Raw genomic sequence first — 18,169 nt, forward strand, 5'->3', positions numbered from 1 at the left:
TCGAATGGGCTACTTCGACCTTCGACTACTACTTCGACTTTGAATCGAACGATTCGAACTAAAAATCGTTCGACTATTCGACCATTCGATAATCGAAGTACTGTCTCTTTAAGAAAAACTTCGACCCCCTACAGCTAAAAGCTACCGAAGTCAATGTTAGCCTATGGGGAAGGTCCCCATAGGCTTGCCTGCGTTTTTTTGATCGAAGGATATTCCTTCGATCGTTGTATTAAAATCCTTCGAATCGTTCGATTCGAAGGATTTAATCGTTCGATCGAACGAATAATCCTTCGATCGTTCAATCGTAGGATTAGCGCTAAATCGTTCAACTTCGATATTCGAAGTCGAACGATTTTAGTTCCTAGTCGAATATGGAGGGTTAATTAACCCTCGATATTCGACCCTTAGTAAATGTGCCCCTCAATTTTGCCTCTTTATAGAGCCTTAGAACATATTACCTTAAGAATATTGATTAGCGGGAAAGAGTTCAGAGAAAGATTTCTGAACTGGTAAAAGTAATGGAACAATTAAACTCAAAAGTCAAACAAAGTTGGGGTTGTTTTCTTTGGAGAAAAGGAGCTTTGCAATGGGACATAATTACTCATTACAAGGACATCATAGGCAGATCTTTTTGCATATATAAAATGTTTCTGGGCGAACCCCTTAATCATGCTTGATAAAGAGGTTTACCCTGAAACGTTGCACATCCGCAAATAAAATTGCAAGGGCTTACACTGCTTGTATTTGCTATGAGTGCTGGTTTGCTTTCATGTATCTATTGGATGACTTCTTGGACAGGCATAATATCCAAGGCCACAGTGATCTCAAGATCTACAGTTCAGTATGTGTATATGTATTTTTATACACAGTATGTGAATGTATCGATAGGTCTGTATATGTGTGTGTGTATACTGTATGTGGTGGGGGCATTTAGAGGGGTTTAACTTGATGGACTATTTTACAGTTAATTTATGGCTTTTGGCTGGACAGTCTCAGACCATGCACTTGAAGAGTGTGGTCTCTTGATCTGGAGGTAAATGCCTTTCCATTTTTGAGAGATGTAGAGCTCATTCATTTCTCATTATGTTTGTGTCTATATCACAGCTGAGGTGCATTAATGCACATGATTCTTCAAAGCTCTTGTGCTCTGACTACTTCAAATTCCTTTTTTTAAAGGAGAATATTATTAGCAAAATGTGTAAAAAATTGCAATTAACATTTTGTTCATTCGTGGAATATAAAGACAGTTCTTGAATATATTAATTATTAATGAGCAACACCTCATGCAGAGGATTACTGGAAAAAGTGCCAATAACTGGAGATGTAATGTCTGTGTGCTGTCAATGTGGCATTTCCTTAGGCATCCAATCAGGGAGAATGTTAGAACTCGGCTTCCATGAGAACAGCTGTGATAGCTCCAACTTGTTCAATAGATTGCATTTTTTTTCTGGTTGAATGAAGAAGCTTTTTTCCTGGTGAAGATGATGTTGCTGCCTTTCAACACTGCAGACTGGAGAAGTCATAATAGGATTGATTGACTAGATAAAGAAGCTAAGCTAAAGCAAAGGAGCTAAACCCATGTAAGTTTAAATTCTAAATTTTATGAGAACATTATATCTTAAAGGGACACTATGCACTGCCATTTTTTAACCTCTGTGTCTGTAATGTTAAAAGCTGAGTGTGTACTTTTACTTTGTTTCTTTAGTGTGTATGAAGATGGCAATAAAATTTCAGTGTTCCTAGGTTGTCCGCTTTTAACTTAAGATGGTCATACATGGAGAGATCCACTCGTTTGACGATGTTGACAAATGAGCAGATCTCTCCCCAATATGCCCACATTGAGGTGGGCGATATCGCGCTGATCTGATCGTGGGCCCTAGGGCCCAACTATCAGATCATAATACTGCAATTATGGGCGGTCAGAACGCAGGAACGCATCTACGAACAGATGCAGCCGTGATCCGATGGATATCCGGTGAGATATTGATTGCGGAAGCCCGTCTGAGGGTCCCACGCATGGGCCGGTAAGCTGCCGACTCGGCCTGTCGGCATCTTTTATCGGCCCATGTATGGCCACCTTTACTGCATCTTTTCTCCTCTAATAACAAGTGTTTCACTTACAGGGCAGACTTTCAACATTTTTCAGTTCAAGCTTCCCTTTAGGTGTCCAACATTTGGTCAGGTTCCTCCTTAGTTGCAAGAATTGCACAAAATGTTTTTACCCCAAATATTACTCTAATTGACTGTAGTTTGAGATGTACCAAAGAGAGCAAATGGGCATTCTCTATTAATCTCAATGCAGCTGTCTTGATCTTCCATCCAATCCCCTATGAGCCAGTCCCTTAATTTAGGAAAAGTGCTTTACAGGAAACCTAGCAGTTTAGCTACAGTCTGATGTCTGCAGGGGCCATTACAATCTTCTGGCCTAGCCTTGACAGGAGCAACCCGTGATGGTTACAGGATTTAGTGTTAAAACCAGTAGAGAACCATTTAAATGTGGTAAAACACAATACAAACACAATACAGTTTAAGTATGCGTATGTTGGCCAGATGATTCCAACTGATATCTTTGTACAATGGAAATCAGTTTGTTCATCAATCAATAAACGTTGCCACAATCATTCGACATAGTAACACATGTGCTCATCTTATGCGTTTGCTTAAATGGGAAAAAATGACTGTTTTAGTCTGGGTATCTGTTATCCTGTTATACAGATAGCTCTGAATTATGGGAAGTTCATCTCCCATAAACTCAATTTTATCCAAATAATCCAAAATTTAAAAATGATTTTCTTTTTCTCTGTAATCATAAAACAGTGCCTTGTATTTGATCCAAATTAAGATAGAATTATTCTTAATTGGCAGACTGTTGGGTTTATTTAATGTTTACATAATTTTATAGTAGACTAAAGGTATGAAGGTCCAAATTATGGAAATATCTGTTACTGTAACTGGAAAATCCCAGGTCCTGTGCATTCTGGATAACAGGTACCATACTGTAGTACCCATTATTACATTCTGTAATTCATCATTAGCAGTGATCATGTATGAGGAAAAGAAGGAAAGAAAATGGTACATATGCAAGAAGCTTTAATTCTTTTTAACGGTATTGTTTGCGCTGTCCAGGTAATTACTCTGCGTTACCTCTGCTAGATTCATAATATACAGTAGTATTTCCTTTCTGTAACACAATGTACTATTTTTAGAATGTATTTCTATTTCCACCAGCGAGTCTGAGCCAGATATACCCACCCAAGGGGTCAGAAGGACTATTATAATTGTATTGTTATTGTAAGACTTTGTTTTGGAGAAAACAGAGAGGGAGATAAATGAACCAACCACCTTTTACAATATCCATATTCTAATACACACAATTCTGTCCATAAGGAACATTTTAATTTTCTGTAATTTCAGAGGTTTCTGTATGATAGGTTCTCAAAGAATAGATTCCATACCTGTACCAGTTTCATATTGTAGCATTGTGAGAAAAAGTATGTTTCCAATGGAATCCAAATGGTTACTAAGGGGTCTAGTAGGAGTGTTTATGCATTTAGGAGGAAAATTATAGATTGCCATTCCTTATAGATTTCTGGGATAGAAATACATCTGTAGGAAAATTCTATGTATTTCTGAATGAGTAGAAATTTTAACCAACTTGATAATTGCTGGGCAAATACATCTCCCAGCACCCTGGACAGCAACTGTATTATGTGGCTTCTAACAGAAAGTTGGGGGGCTTAGCAGAGATGCCCAGGAAGCTGTCTAGGGGAGGCACATTTATCAAGGGTCGAATTTCGAATTCATGTGAACTCTATTAAAATCCAGTATACTAGAAATTCGACTGGGGGTTATTTATAAAAAAAAAATCAAATATCTCAAACTCGTGAATTTTACCGGCTCGAAAACTCGAATCTCCAAATTGGTCACTGGAATTCTCCCACTGACTTATACATGAATTCGGCAGGTTGTAGGTGGCAAATAGTAGAATTCTAATTCTTAAAGGGCCAGAGTATGATAAATCTCGAAAATCGAATTCTAATTTTTAAAAAAGATAAACTCAAATCGAGTTTGGATAATTCCCTGGTTGAATTTGACAGTTTTGACCATAAAAAAAAAATTGACCCTTAATAAATCTGCCCCTTAATGTCTGGAAAGGGACAGTTATTCTGGGGCTTCCTACACAGCCACGGTGCTCTGCAAATATATGTAATAATTCCTGTTCATTCAAGTGCAGACGGGATAATGCAAGAGTGAATGTTAAGGGCTATACAATGTACTACATTATTGCACATTCTGCTCTGCTTGTAATACTCCAGTCCCAAAGATTAGCAGTAAACTAGGATCTTTGGAATTTGGCACCTAATTAGAACATTCTGGAGCAAAACTGCCCATATCTATTCCATGCCGTGGAGCAATCATCTGGAAAATATGTTTAGGGGTCATATTATAGTACAATATTGATATTATATAAAGAAGGGTAAGGAGCCTGTGGGGGCTTTAAAAGGCCCGTGGAGTTCCTCAAACGGGTCTCTCTGCCCCTAATGGCGCAGTCATATCTTTACTCAAGTAATTCAGATAAATGTCACCATTCAGTTTGCTAAATGCATGTATGGGTGCATGCACAAGACATATTATTCATTCATTTTCATTCTTATTCCCATGCAGAAAAAACTGCCATTACTTTTTTGTATTTTTCCGTATACAACAATGCAACTATTCGATCTGTTCATGGCAGCTGTACAGGGTCTCTACTGAAAATTAAAATGGTAGCTCACACCTATATTCACTGAATGTTTTGCTCACAAAAAAGCATTATGCCTTCTTATTTAACTGAAAATAAATGAAAGATACACCTCTGCTTGTGGAAACCAGAGTATATCCCTTTTAGAGATGAAACTATGAGAAGGAGTCATATTCCCTTCAAGATAATTCAATATAATAAAATTGTATGAAACCTGCTGAGTTTCACTCTGGCATGGAATTATTGTAAAGCAGCTGTTCTATTCTGCCCACTCAAAACATACCTTGCTCCCCAACGTGTGTTATATCCTACACTAAAGCACATTGTGTATTAACTGTATCCTCACAGGAGACCCCTCTCTCTCTCTCTCTCTCTCTCTCTCTCTCTCTCTCTCTCTCTCTCTCTCTCTCTCTCTCTCTCTCGTAGGTGTCAGCAAATGTGTTTGGACACATATACAGTAGCTGCATTTTACAGCACCCAAGGATTTTTCCTTGAACAAATGACTAATGATTTCTTGTAAGAACACATTTAGTTGACAAAATTCTCAAGGTGTTTTGAGATGCATTGAGATAACAGAATAACCTGATAAAATGGTAACTACCAGTGTGCTGTGGTGCCAGTCTAATCATCACACAAAAGAGGAGATACTCAAATATTTACCTGGAGAACAGTGGAGGTGCAGGCAACCAAATAATGTCTAAATCTGCTGTAGGAAATATTACCTGTCTGACATGGTAAGTCACCCTGTGGCTTGTGGCCATTGCACCATTATTACAGGATTATAATAGAAAAACATGAGACAGAATTGTAATATTAAACAATCGAAAGAATCAGTCCTTTCAAACTTGCCCAAATACATAGTACATGGATATCAGTCGGGATTGGCAGGCCCTCATACACAATTAATAGTAAGAAATATTTGTTTCATCTAATCTTTTAATCTTTCCTGCGTGTATATGTCCAGATTTAGCATGTCCAACCAATGTAGTGTGGATTCGCACACCCTCCTTTATGATAGATAAAGATTTGCCTGGTGCGCGTGGGTGGAGGCTCGGCAACCTCCCAGTGCAATGCAACGTTTCGGGGTAACCCCCTTTGTCAAGCCTATCTATTCTTGACAAAGGGGGTTACCCCGAAACGTTGCATTGCACTCCGCTTCAATAAATCATTGAAATTTTCACGCAGACCTGAGTGCCGTGAGGTTTTTCTACACTGCAGCTTTTGCATGTGCCTTGCTCAATCACAATAAAATAAGCAAGTATCTTTAATATAAAAGCTACCATCAGAAAAAAATACAACATTTGAGTTTGGAACATTGTGTAATGTTTAGCAAATCTAAGTACAGGTATGGGACCTGTTATCCCGAATGCTCGGGACCTGGGGTTGTCCGGATAATGGATCTTTCTATAATTTGAATCTTTACACATTAAGGGGGTTATTTAGTAAACCACAACATTTTGTAAAAGTCTGATTTTAAAAAAAAAATCACACATTTTTCGTGATTTTTGCATTCAGGGTTTAGTAAATAAAATTTTTTGGAATTTATTAAACCCAGAGGATGGAAAAGTCTGAATCTGAAAATCCGGCATCTCAGACCTGTCAAGGTTGCATATGAGTCAATGGGAGAAGTCCCAATGATTTTTAGATGTGCGATGGGTTTTGTGCAATAACCCGAAGTTTCCAGAGTTTTCTGATGAAAATTCTGAAAAAATAGTGAAAATCGGATGAAAAAATCGCGAAAATCAGATTTTTTTCGCGCAAAGCAAATTTTCAGGAAGATGTAATAATAAATAAGCGTAAGAAACCGGAACGGATTTGATCGGAAAAAATATTGAGATAAATTTGGACATTGATAAATAGCCCTCCAAGTCTATTAGAAAATCATGTAAACATTAAATAAACCCAATAGGCTGGTTTTGCTTCCAATAAGGATTCATTATATCTTAGTTGGGATCAAGTACAAGGTACTGTTTTATTATTACACAAAAAAAGGAAATAATTTTTAAAAATCTAGATTAGTTGATTATTAGTTAATGGATTCTACGGGAAGTGGCCTTTCTGTAATTCGGAGCTTTCTTGAAAACGGGTTTCCGGATAACGGATCCCATACCTATAATATAGTCAGAGTTGGACTGGGGCTTGGGGCCCATCTGGGCTGCTGCCCCAGGGCCCCCTTCCGCCCCCCCCTGCTGCTCCGGTGCGGCGCGTTTGTGCGCATGAACGCGTGGCGCAAACAATGAGACATTGCAGGTAACCCGGTTCACTGTGCGCTTCACCGCTGAAAGTTTCTAATGAGCTGGGAAGTCTGTGCAATAGTGTCTGCTCCCGGCCCAGTCACTCTAGCCTTTATACATTACATTTTTGGCTAACTAACTATATTAGAAACATTTTTTATTTTGCACAGCCTATCTATTTACATAGTTTTTATTTTCACACTGAACTGTTCCTTTAATCACGCACGCATGTGCAAGATTATCATCGTCGCGGCATTAAGAAGCGGATCTGGGCCAGTGGGGTCCACAAGAGCCTGGAGCCCTGAGTTTAGTAATTCTAAGTAGAAGAGCATGCCCTTAGTGCTCTTGTTCTCTGCACCTAGTGTCAGATAAAGATAATCCAGCCCTAGGTGCCAAGCACATGGTGAGTGGGTGCTTACAGGCGGTAAGTATAGGGACTAGTTGTAACCTGCAACTGTCGCTGCTCCCTAACTTGCACTAATAAATGCTGCACTAATTAGGGGGTAGTTGGCCTATGTGTCTTCTAGTGATGTGCAGGTTGACCCGAAACCTGTAATGGGCGGCAAGTTCAGGTTGAAATTTGGCTAGCCATTCTTCACTGATCCCGAAGTTTCCCTGTCTTGGAACCAGAGGCATTCACAGAAGTGATGCGTGTACTACATTGGCAACATTGGTTAGGGCTGGGTGCAATTATAACCTGACATATGGACTTCACAAATTATTAACCCTCCAGCTTTTTTATTTGTCTTTGGGTTAAGATCGCAGCTTTATGAAAATTGTTTTTTTTTTTACTCTTATAAAACATTTCTCTTTCTCACCATTCTGAGGGCTTTAAATGTAATTGGTCATTTTTTTTAGTTGCCGCTAAATTTGTGACTAATTGCTCTAATTACTCTTCGAAAACAAGGAATGTTGAATAATTTCCTTGCAACAAAAGAGCAATATGTTGCTGTCTCTTCCCTGAGTAAAGATGTCAAAGCAGTATATTAAAAGATGTTCCTATTTGTTCTTCTTGTCTTATGTTGTTAGCAGAGGCTATCACGTTATTTGAAAAGGCCTTTGCTAAATGCATACATTAATGCAGAGTTATTGTACAAGGCATGAGAACAAAGGGACAAATAGTGTATGAAAGCTTTCAATAATATACACTGGCACTGTGTAGCCAGGCAATAGCCCATATCCCAGTACTAATCCCTCCTTTTTTATTGTATACCCTATATAGAAAGAGAGAATTTATTTAGTAATATTTATTTTGCAGATCTATATTGTTGTTTCTTGTTTTGTGTTTATCGAAGAATCTTGTCTTTCTGGCAGATTCTGACTTACCCATAGAAGTTAATGTCGTTGATTTACTCTCAAAGCTCTTCTGTAAATCTAACATTGGAGTGCTGGAAAATAAGAAAGAGTTGTGGCTCCATTTCACTCCATTTTGATCCACCCATGGAAATTTTCCATCGGGGCAGATCATATTCGATCCACAAGGATAGCAGAAGTATCTTTTGGGACAGCGTTCCAAATGGCTGTGCATGGCTGGATATGGCCCATATGGCCATATTTCCTATGTTGAAAGTAAATTCTTGTCACCCACGGCTAAAGGGATGCAGATGAAATATACAGTATATACTGTATTTATATATATATATATATATATATATATATATATATATATATTTATTTATATATATATATATATATATATATATATATATATATATATACATACACACACATATACAGGTATGGGATCCGTTATCCGGAAACCCATTATCCAGAAAGCTTATGAATTCAATTATTTTTATTGATTAACCAAAAACCAGCTGATTGCTTTCAACAGGTTAATTGCAGGTTACAAAAGGTTTAGAAAATGAGCACATTTCAGATAACAATATAAAGTTTGAATTCATATGAATTAAATAAAAAAAAAAAAGTAACATATCATACCATGTAGTTAAACAAAGCTAAATAAAAAAAAATTAAATTACTAAATTAGATTACTATTCCAAGTTGCAATTTTCTCTACTCGACAACTAAATAAAGAGGGTAAACTATAGCTCCGAATTATGGAATGGCTCCCAAAGACTCCATTTTATCCAAATAATCCAAATTTTTAAAAAGTATTTCTTTTTTCTCTGTAATAATAAAACAGTAGCTTGTACTTGATCCAAACTAAGATAAAATTAATCCTTATTTGAAGCAAAACCAGCCTATTGGGTTTATTTAATGTTTAAAGGATTTTCTAGTAGACTTCAGGTATCCAAATTACGGAAAGATCCATTATCTGGAAGACTCCAGGTCCTGAGCATTCTGGGTAACAGGTTCCATACCTGTACCTGTCTTTAGGATGTACTGTACCTTTAACTTGAATCTAAAAAAAAAGTCTGGGAAACAGTTTTTATTTTCTTGACTGATCCTTTATATGAAACTCCCAGTTCCTTTTTAGAACTGAAGTGTGTGTAGAGTGGAAAAGAGCTGTGGCTGCTACTGAAGCTGCCACAAGCCAACAAGCAATCATCTGACTATTAAGTGTGAAATCCATGATAAGCGCTGAGAATCTTGTTCGCCTTCTTCGGAGCACAGCCGGCAGGGGTGGGTGAAGAGGGGAATGGAAAGACGATGGGAGGAAAACACACATCTCACACATTTGCAGAATATGCTATAGTATTTTAGTCAACAAAAAAAGTCAAGAAAATGTCCTTTTTGCGGTGGATGATTTCTATGATCATTCCTGGAACCTGACTGGATTAGTTTACTTGGAAATGTATGAAGTCTTTGGGTGTCATATTATATCATTTGTCATAAACAAAAAGAGTAACAATAGTAGTCCTTGGACACCCTTATAGGGCAACGACAGATGTGCAATTTGTCACCCTCAGGAAATCACGTCTCTAGTGGGCAACAAAGTATCTGAAAATACCTTAAAATACCAGAGAATTGAGATCTTCACATCTTAAACACTTTACATTTTCGACTCAGCTTAGTTACGGAGGCATAAGCAGAGATTTTAAATAACTCTGTGCCACCTTGGAGATATTAATTTCCATGTAACATGAGTTGTTGTTATGTGTGGTCCCTCTGTTAAAAACCTATATTTTAGATATATATTGTTTTACAATAAAGTGCTAAGAAAAATTAAGATTACATATGAAATAATTTGAATTCTTGACACTAAAGGGATTCTGTTGTGATTTTTATGGTTCTGTTTTTATTTCTAAATTCCATTGTTTACACTACAAATAATTCACTCTAAAATATAAAATGTTATTCCTGAACCAACAATTTTTTTTTTTAGTTGTTATATTGGTGTGTAGCAAGCAGTGGCGTAACTATATGTCACTGGACCCCACAGCAAATTCAATTTAGGGCCCCAAAATATTGATAAGGTGGCCTGTTCTACCCAGACATATTAAAATTGGCTATTAATTAGGGCCTCACTGGGCCCCCTATTCTACTGGGCCCCCCTGCAAGCGCAGGGTCTGCTTCCTCTGTAGTTACGCCCCTGGTAGCAAGCCATCTCAGGTCATTTTGCCTGGTCATGTGCTTTCAGAACTGCTTTCAGATAAGCTATTGTTTCCCCAACTTAAGGGAGTCGCAGTGGGACTTGGATTTTTAGTATTGAGTTCTATTCTCATAACTACCATTCCCATTGTTCAGTTGATTGGCTGCTGGTGGGTATGGGAGGTGGGGAGATATCACTACAACTTGCAGTAAAGCAGTAAAGAGTGACTGAAGTTTATCAGAGCACAAGTCACATGATGAGGGCACCTGGGAACCTAACAACATGTCTAGCCCCATGGCAGATTTCAAAATGAAATATTAAAAAATCAGTTTGCTCTTTTGAAAAATAGAATTCAGTGCAAAAGTACTACCTTTTTCTCATTTGCCCTTAATCACATTAAAATGTCTATTGCAGAAACAGGTTAAATTATACAATAATGCTGTATAATAACTTGCTTGCTCAAGGAAAGTGGAAGGATATGATAATAAATAAAGGATATGACTATGGTAACCTTTGTTTCTAAACTGTCCACCCAGTAACAGCTATACACACTGGCAGATTTTGGGCATTTTTAAGTAGCCCAAACACATGGCATTGCACTTTATGGTAATTGCATGACATTGCTTGTCCGAGTATTTTCAGCCAGACACGGTCGGGAACTAGAGCTTCAGGCAATTATCATAAAAGTGATTTTTTTTTGTGTCTTCCAAAACTTTCTCAATTACCCCATGTGCCATTGCTCTAAAATTGCAAGTTCTGTTATGGGGAAATGAAATTGGCACTGAACACTCTTTTGTGGGATCTATTATCTGGAATGCTTGGTACCTGGAGTTTTTTTGATAAGGGGTCTTTCCATAATTTGGATCACCATACATGTCTGTTACAAATTATTTAAATACCCAACCCAACTGGTTTGTTTTGCCACCAATATGGATTCATGCAGCTTAGTTACCATCACATGCAATGTTCTTTTTTATTTTTACAAAGAAAAAGGAAATGATTATAAAAAAACATTTTAAAAATAATAAAAATGAATTATTTGCTTAATACTGATTTCATAAAAAATACGATGGGGTTTGCAATTTGAAGAAATACTGTACTACATATAAAGGTAATATTTTAATGCTGAATTGTACTGCTTTCATCTCTGGAAAGTATAACCAAAATATAAGATGGTGCATTTTCTCTGCTGCCCCTGATGTTGGTGCGTGCAGGTGCATCCTTACTGGCCTAAATCAATTTGGTCAAATAAAAATAAAATTAGCTTTTTGGCCTGACCCAAGGGGGTTGATATTTTTTGCTCACAGTTTAAATAGGCATAATTCCTGTCCAGTAAACACCATTTTCCATTTTGGAGCTTGGAGTGCCAGACATTGGCTAGTAGCTGCCCACCCACGTGCCACTACTCAGTGCTTCAATTCTAAACACAGGCCTTGGGTAATTATGATTCTGCCTGCTATCAATTGGACTTATTCAATGTTTGCTCCACATTCCAGATTTTTAAAGGAGAGTATTAGTTTAGCCTTAAGGCCACACACCCATGGGTGTTTTAAATTGTCTTTGCTGCTTTGCTGTCTGGTGGATTTTTATACTTTCCTGTGGATTGCTTAAACATTTTGAAAGTATATATATATATATATATATATGTGCCTTGAGAAAGGTCCCAGTGAGGACCGAAATGTCACATTGACTGTATATGCACGCTTAATGTTGTTGCTTTTTCACTAAAATCACGGTGTTGTTGGTCTTTTCAGATGCTAAATATATATATATATATATATATATATATATATATATATATATATATATATATATATATATATTATATCATGTATATAAGCATTTTTTCTGCATGCCTTTTCTCTAAAGAAAAATGAACCTTGTTTTGTGCCACCTAAATCTGGGTCAGAGAAATATCCCAGAGACAGTGTTCTGCTGTGCCTATCAAGACTTGGTTCTCTGCCCCCTCTCCTTGCTATGGCCGCGGGTGAAGCCACTTCACAAAGACTGTTCCTTAAGTCTCAATGATTAAGGCTGGGAATCCATGCACACATAGCAAGACCCAGGGTCACGGGGCCCTCCCACCTTGCTCTATTATTTTTTCTCACTTATCCTTCTGAAGAAAGCATTCTAATTTATCAAAGCCTTCATCTCATGAAATGTGCCACTAAAATGATACCATGGCATTCAGTAGTTGTTTTATAGATGATAATTATTCTAGTTTTAGTGATATGCACAATATAGGTACAGACATATAGGAGCAATGATCAAATAGTCCAGCTCATGCAAATGTGCAAATTGCTCTATTCCACTATACTCTCACCTTTCCTAGATTCATTTTCTTCCATTTGATGCTTTGCTTTGATTGCTTACAGGGGTGCACATACCACACGTCATGCTTCTCCACTAGCCTCAAACAGCAGGTGCCATTCCTGGTAACTTTAAGAGACTAAATTCCAGTTTTTAAGTTAAGTATTGGGGGTGAGATGGGGCAGCAGCTCAGGCCATGTTGAGGTGGCAGTAAAATTGCACCCAGTTGCCCACTCAATACCTAATTCAATCCTGAATGTGGTGGGCCATTAATTCCTAAACCTTATGATGTTTAGTGCTCTAAACTCGGTGCAGGTTAACTAGTACAAATAAGGCAGACTGAAGCCCATGGGACTTATTTGGTTACATTGGTCCTTGCCTGCTGGCAGCCACAAATGTGGTCTCAGACGTTGGCACTACAGGTACAGGATCCATTATCCAGAAACCCGTTTTCTAGAAAGCTCCAAATTACAGAAAGGCTGTCTCCCATAGACTACATTTTGTCCAAATACTCCAAATATTTAAAAATGATTTCCTTTTTCTCTGTAATAATAAAACAGTAGCTTGTACTTGAACCCAACTAAGATATAATTAATCATTATTGGAAGCTAAACCAGCCTATTTGGGTTTATTCAATGTTTACATGATTTTCTAGCAGACTTAAGGTATGCAGATCCAAATTACAGAAAGATGCATTATCTGGAAACCACCAGATCCCAAGCATTCTGGATAACAGCTCCCATACCTGTACCAGGTGGGCTAATTATCGTGTATTAGCAGGACAAAGAGGTAGAGACACTTATAATTGTTTATGCAAGAATCCACTGGGTTAGCTGGTGCTATTGCATTCATACCCAACGCTGATAACCGCATGCTCAAACCTATGATGCTTTTCCTTCTTTCTTTTGTGAGACCTGCTGGTAGCCTTTAATGCACATAGAACAGTAGAAAACAGGTTGCTGTGCTTTACCCTCTCACTATGGCTGCTGCAACGACATGTGCATTCCTGTAGGACACACACACTGGGGAGGTGGGAAATCATGTTACCAATTCTAGAGATTCTAGTCTCTGCTCATTATTCTAACACAAAGAGACATTTAGCCAGCCTGACACTTCAGTGCAATTATCATTATGAAATTAATGAGTCAGGGGTCTTCAAATGTGGCACAGGGAATGGAGAGGCCCCTATTGAGAATGCTTTCTAGAGAAATCTGTAAGCGCTGAGATAATGTGGCTCATGCTGCAGGTAGGAATGATCTGTTGTGAGCTTTAGGATAAAGACATCAAGCAAGAAGAAATTGGACTGAGTGATTTGTTGCTGTTAATCCCAGAGGGAACTTTTCTGAAACAATGTTTAGAGCATATAATATTTTGAAGAGGGAACTTGGCATTACAAAGAAAAACAAAGGGGCCGCAATGGCTTTAAAGGGATTCTGTCATGATTTGTATGATGTTGTTTTTATTTCTAAATTACATTGTTTACACTGCAAATAATTCACAGTACAATATAAAATTAAATTCCTGAACCAGCAAGTATATGTTTTTAGTTGTAATATTGGTGTGTAGACAGCCATCTCAGGTCATTTTGCCTGGTCATGTGCTTTCAGAAAGAGCCAGCTCTTTAGGATGGAACTGCTTTCTGGCAGGCTGTTGTTTCCCCTATATAGGGTCAGGTCAGACGAGCAGATTCGGGGAGATTAGTTGCCCCCAGCGGCAAATCGCCTCTTCTTCAGGGCGACAATATCCTACTGCCTTCCTCCTGCCCTCCGCCGACTAAAATGCCTGCGGCAATGCACACGTGTCGCTTTGTTTTCCGAAGTCGCCTGAAGTTGCCTCACCAGATTCAGGGAGATTAGTTGCCCCAGCAACAAATCGCCTCTTCTTCGGGGCCACTAATCTCCCTGAATCTGCTTGTGTGGCCTGACCCTTACTGTAGCTGTATCAATCTCAGTGGGACCTGGATTTTACTATTGAGTGCTGTTCTTAAATCTACCAGGCAGCTGTTATGTTGTGTTAGAGAGCTGCTATCTGGTTAGCTTCCCATTGTTCTGTTGTTAGGCTGCTGTGGGGGGGGGAAGTGAGGGGTGTGGTATGACCCAATCTTGCAGTACAGCAGTAAAGAGTGACTAAAGTTTATCAGTCACATGACTGGGGGCAGCTAGGAAACTAACAATATGTCTAGCCCCATGCCAGATTTCAAAATTAAATATATAAAAAAAATCTGAAATGGATTTCAGTACATAATTCAGCTGGAGCTGATGTGTTTTGGAAATTTTTTTTTTCCTATGAAAGTATCCTTTTAAGAAGGGCATTGTAAGTAAGTAAGGCATTGGGACTCAATCAAAACCTTTTTGTACAGCAGCACCTTTAAGTTTTGACTGTATGTAGTGAATGCTGCACTAGTCACATGACTGGGGGCAGCTAGGAAACTAACAATATGTCTAGCCCCATGTCAGATTTCAAAATTAAATATATATAAAAAAAAAAAATCTGCTCTTTTAAGAAATGGATTTCAGTACATAATTCAGCTGGAGCTGATGTGTTTTGGGAAAAAAATTTTTCCTATGACAGTATCCTTTTAAGAAGGGCATTGTAAGTAAGTAAGGCATTGGGACTCAATCAAAACCTTTTTGTACAGCAGCACCTTTAAGTTTTGACTGTATGTAGTGAATGCTGCACTAGGGGTAACTGATTCAAGTGAATGGAGAACCCAGTGCAAGGAAATATCATATTGCCCTCTGCCCTGTTTTTATAACTAAGTAGTTTTACCTTTAAATTCAAAAGGTTTCTGAAATATCTGCATAAATACTGGAGGGGATTTCATCTAAATTTCTATTTTAAACTTGAACTAAGATTGTTTTGCAGAGCTCCACAGATGATTTATTTCCAGAGCGAGGTCACATATTTATACCGTATGTAGTAGCGTGGCGATCAAGGCTGCCCATTGTGCATGTATGATCATTCTTTCACATTCTTTCACAAGGGTTAACTGTTAAGATACCCTGTCATGCTTTGTGGGTGGTTCTGGCAGCGAATAGGTTATCAAAGGCTACTGAAGACAGATCATGATAGGCAAATCTCGTTGCTATAACAACAGCACCTTGGCTTAATCTCTTAGGAGAAATGAATTGCTGCTGGTGGTGGAGCACATTACAGCTCCTCCAGGCTTATGAAAGCCACATGTTCCCTCTTGGTGTTTATGTGAAGCTGCTGGTCGTGTGAGAACAGTCCTTTATTTCCCTTTATTTTTATTAATGATTATAGAAGGATTTATTTCATGATGTTCTCTGTTTTGAATACCTTTTTTGTGTATATATAACACCAACAATTATTAAATATATTTTTTAACGTGTTTATATTTTGGGTTCATATTATCACCCTACTCATTTCACAGAAGTTTGGCTTACATGTTTATTTAATGAGGTATTGTTTTTAGTTCCTCCTAAGCCATCTTCCATAGGCTCAGGTATATTGAGCAGGGGCTGGGCAATAATTGGGTGCAACTTCCCGCAGTATTGACATCTTTGTTATTCTGTGCAAGTTCCCTGTTTGTCTCGGGTCAGAATGAGTGACACCAGTCCCAAAGTCCAGACCCTGATTTGTGTGCAGGTGGCAAAGTTTGGGGGGCGGCATGCCACTCACTGACTGCATCTGCAATGGGGACTGGGTGGGTGATTTATCGCCCTGTCCCCAGTTCTGGCGATTGGGGGAACAGAACGGGAGGAGCAACAGCGAGCAGGTGAAGGAGATGCAAGTCAGGTGTGTGCATGCGGTGTAGGGGTGCAAGCGGGGAGGGGGGTTTGAGGGGTGTAGAGTTTGAGTAGCCATGGGGCGCATCAGCTTTGAATCTGGCCTTGCAAGCTTTACATCACTGTTCTGTAAATATATATATATATATATATATATATATATATATATATATATATATATATATATAGTATTCAAGAAGACTAGCAACACTGGGAATTTTGGTGAAACAAGTATAAAATTGTATTATTAAGTGCATATACAGCCAACGTGATATTTCACTCCCCTTTGGGACCTTTCTCAAGGCCCTCTTATGGTACTAAACAGTTAAAGCGGTGTGCCACCCTACGGAATATATATATATATATATATATATATATATATATATATACATGTATATAATTTTTTTCTTCAATATTCCATTGCCAGCCCCTCCCAAGTCACAGGCATTAATCAAGGCATTTTAACCCCCCCTCCCCAGCTTTCAAGAACAACTCCAATATCCCTTAGTTAGTTTGAGCTCACTTAGAACAGTGGGAGTTATAGTTGCCAGAAACTAGAGAGTCGCCAGCTATTCATCCTTGCATGAATCCATTATATTCCAGTCTGTGGTTTTGTACATTTGCTCCCTGGCGTGTGTAGCTTAGCACAACGCTGGGCCTCTCTGCAGCCTTTCATTTAGAGCTGAGCAAGTGGCTCACCTTCCTTCAGCCCTTTCATTAAAGGCTTTATTGCTGTGACAGGCCCTAACAGGTACAAGTGTCAGTTGTACTAATTTAATGTTCCGCAGAGCAGTGGATTCCTGGTCATGGCACTCGGGTGATGTGCTAGAGGACTGAAACACGACAAGCAGAACTACATGAATGCACCTCTTTGCTAATGATTAGTCACTGGCCATCACTTCATTATTGTCTTAACCATTTGGGTGCTGGGTTTGGGATTCTACTAGAAAATATACTGTAGTTCTTGCAGATGAGGTATATAGACCTACCTCAGGCAAACTGTCATAAGTACTCTTTAAGTGCAAATATTTCCTTTCAACCCCCAATCCCTTGCATCTTATGGTCTTTAAATTTTCAATAACATTGTTCTTTTAAAGTATTATTCTGTTGAAGCTTAAAAATACACCACTGACCTTTATTAAGATAAAGATAGGTGTGCCTGCAGCCCAACATATGTTCCTAAACTACAACTCCCAGGCCTTCAGAGAGCTGTAGCTGCTAGTGACATCCTGGAAGTTGTCATTAAGCCAAAGGTTGTGGGTTGAGTAACCCTCTGGCAGAATGTTGCAGGATACATCATTGGCATGGATATATCACAGAGATGCCCAGCCTGCCATCTATTGCAGAAATGCAACTCCCAATGGTTGCTGGGAGTTGAGGGTCAACAAAAGCTACAGGGGTGCAGGTTATGTGAAATTTCATAAATGCCTCCAAGAAAATCTTCCACATTCTTTCCTGTGACACATGTGAACACAATGTTTCATTATTACATTGATTCCCTTTTTTGTACTCAGTAAAGCTTTCATCTGCCTGTGTCATGGCATTCATTTCTATTTATTTATAGTTTTAATCATACGTCTCGTTGTACATATTCCAGTCATTTTATTGCTATTACTATTTCTTTTTCTGGTGTTGAACG

The 18,169-nt window shown here is 38.4% G+C and overlaps 1 protein-coding gene across 2 annotated transcripts in view; it reads left to right on the forward strand.

Annotated features, from left to right (window-relative positions):
- The window catches only part of LOC108699635 (mastermind-like protein 3), a 224,784-nt gene that overhangs the window by 127,970 nt on the left and 78,645 nt on the right, over positions 1-18,169 (forward strand). The window lies entirely within an intron of this gene.

This window comes from Xenopus laevis, chromosome 1L (genome assembly GCF_017654675.1).
Source record: "Xenopus laevis strain J_2021 chromosome 1L, Xenopus_laevis_v10.1, whole genome shotgun sequence".
Taxonomy (NCBI): domain Eukaryota; kingdom Metazoa; phylum Chordata; class Amphibia; order Anura; family Pipidae; genus Xenopus; species Xenopus laevis.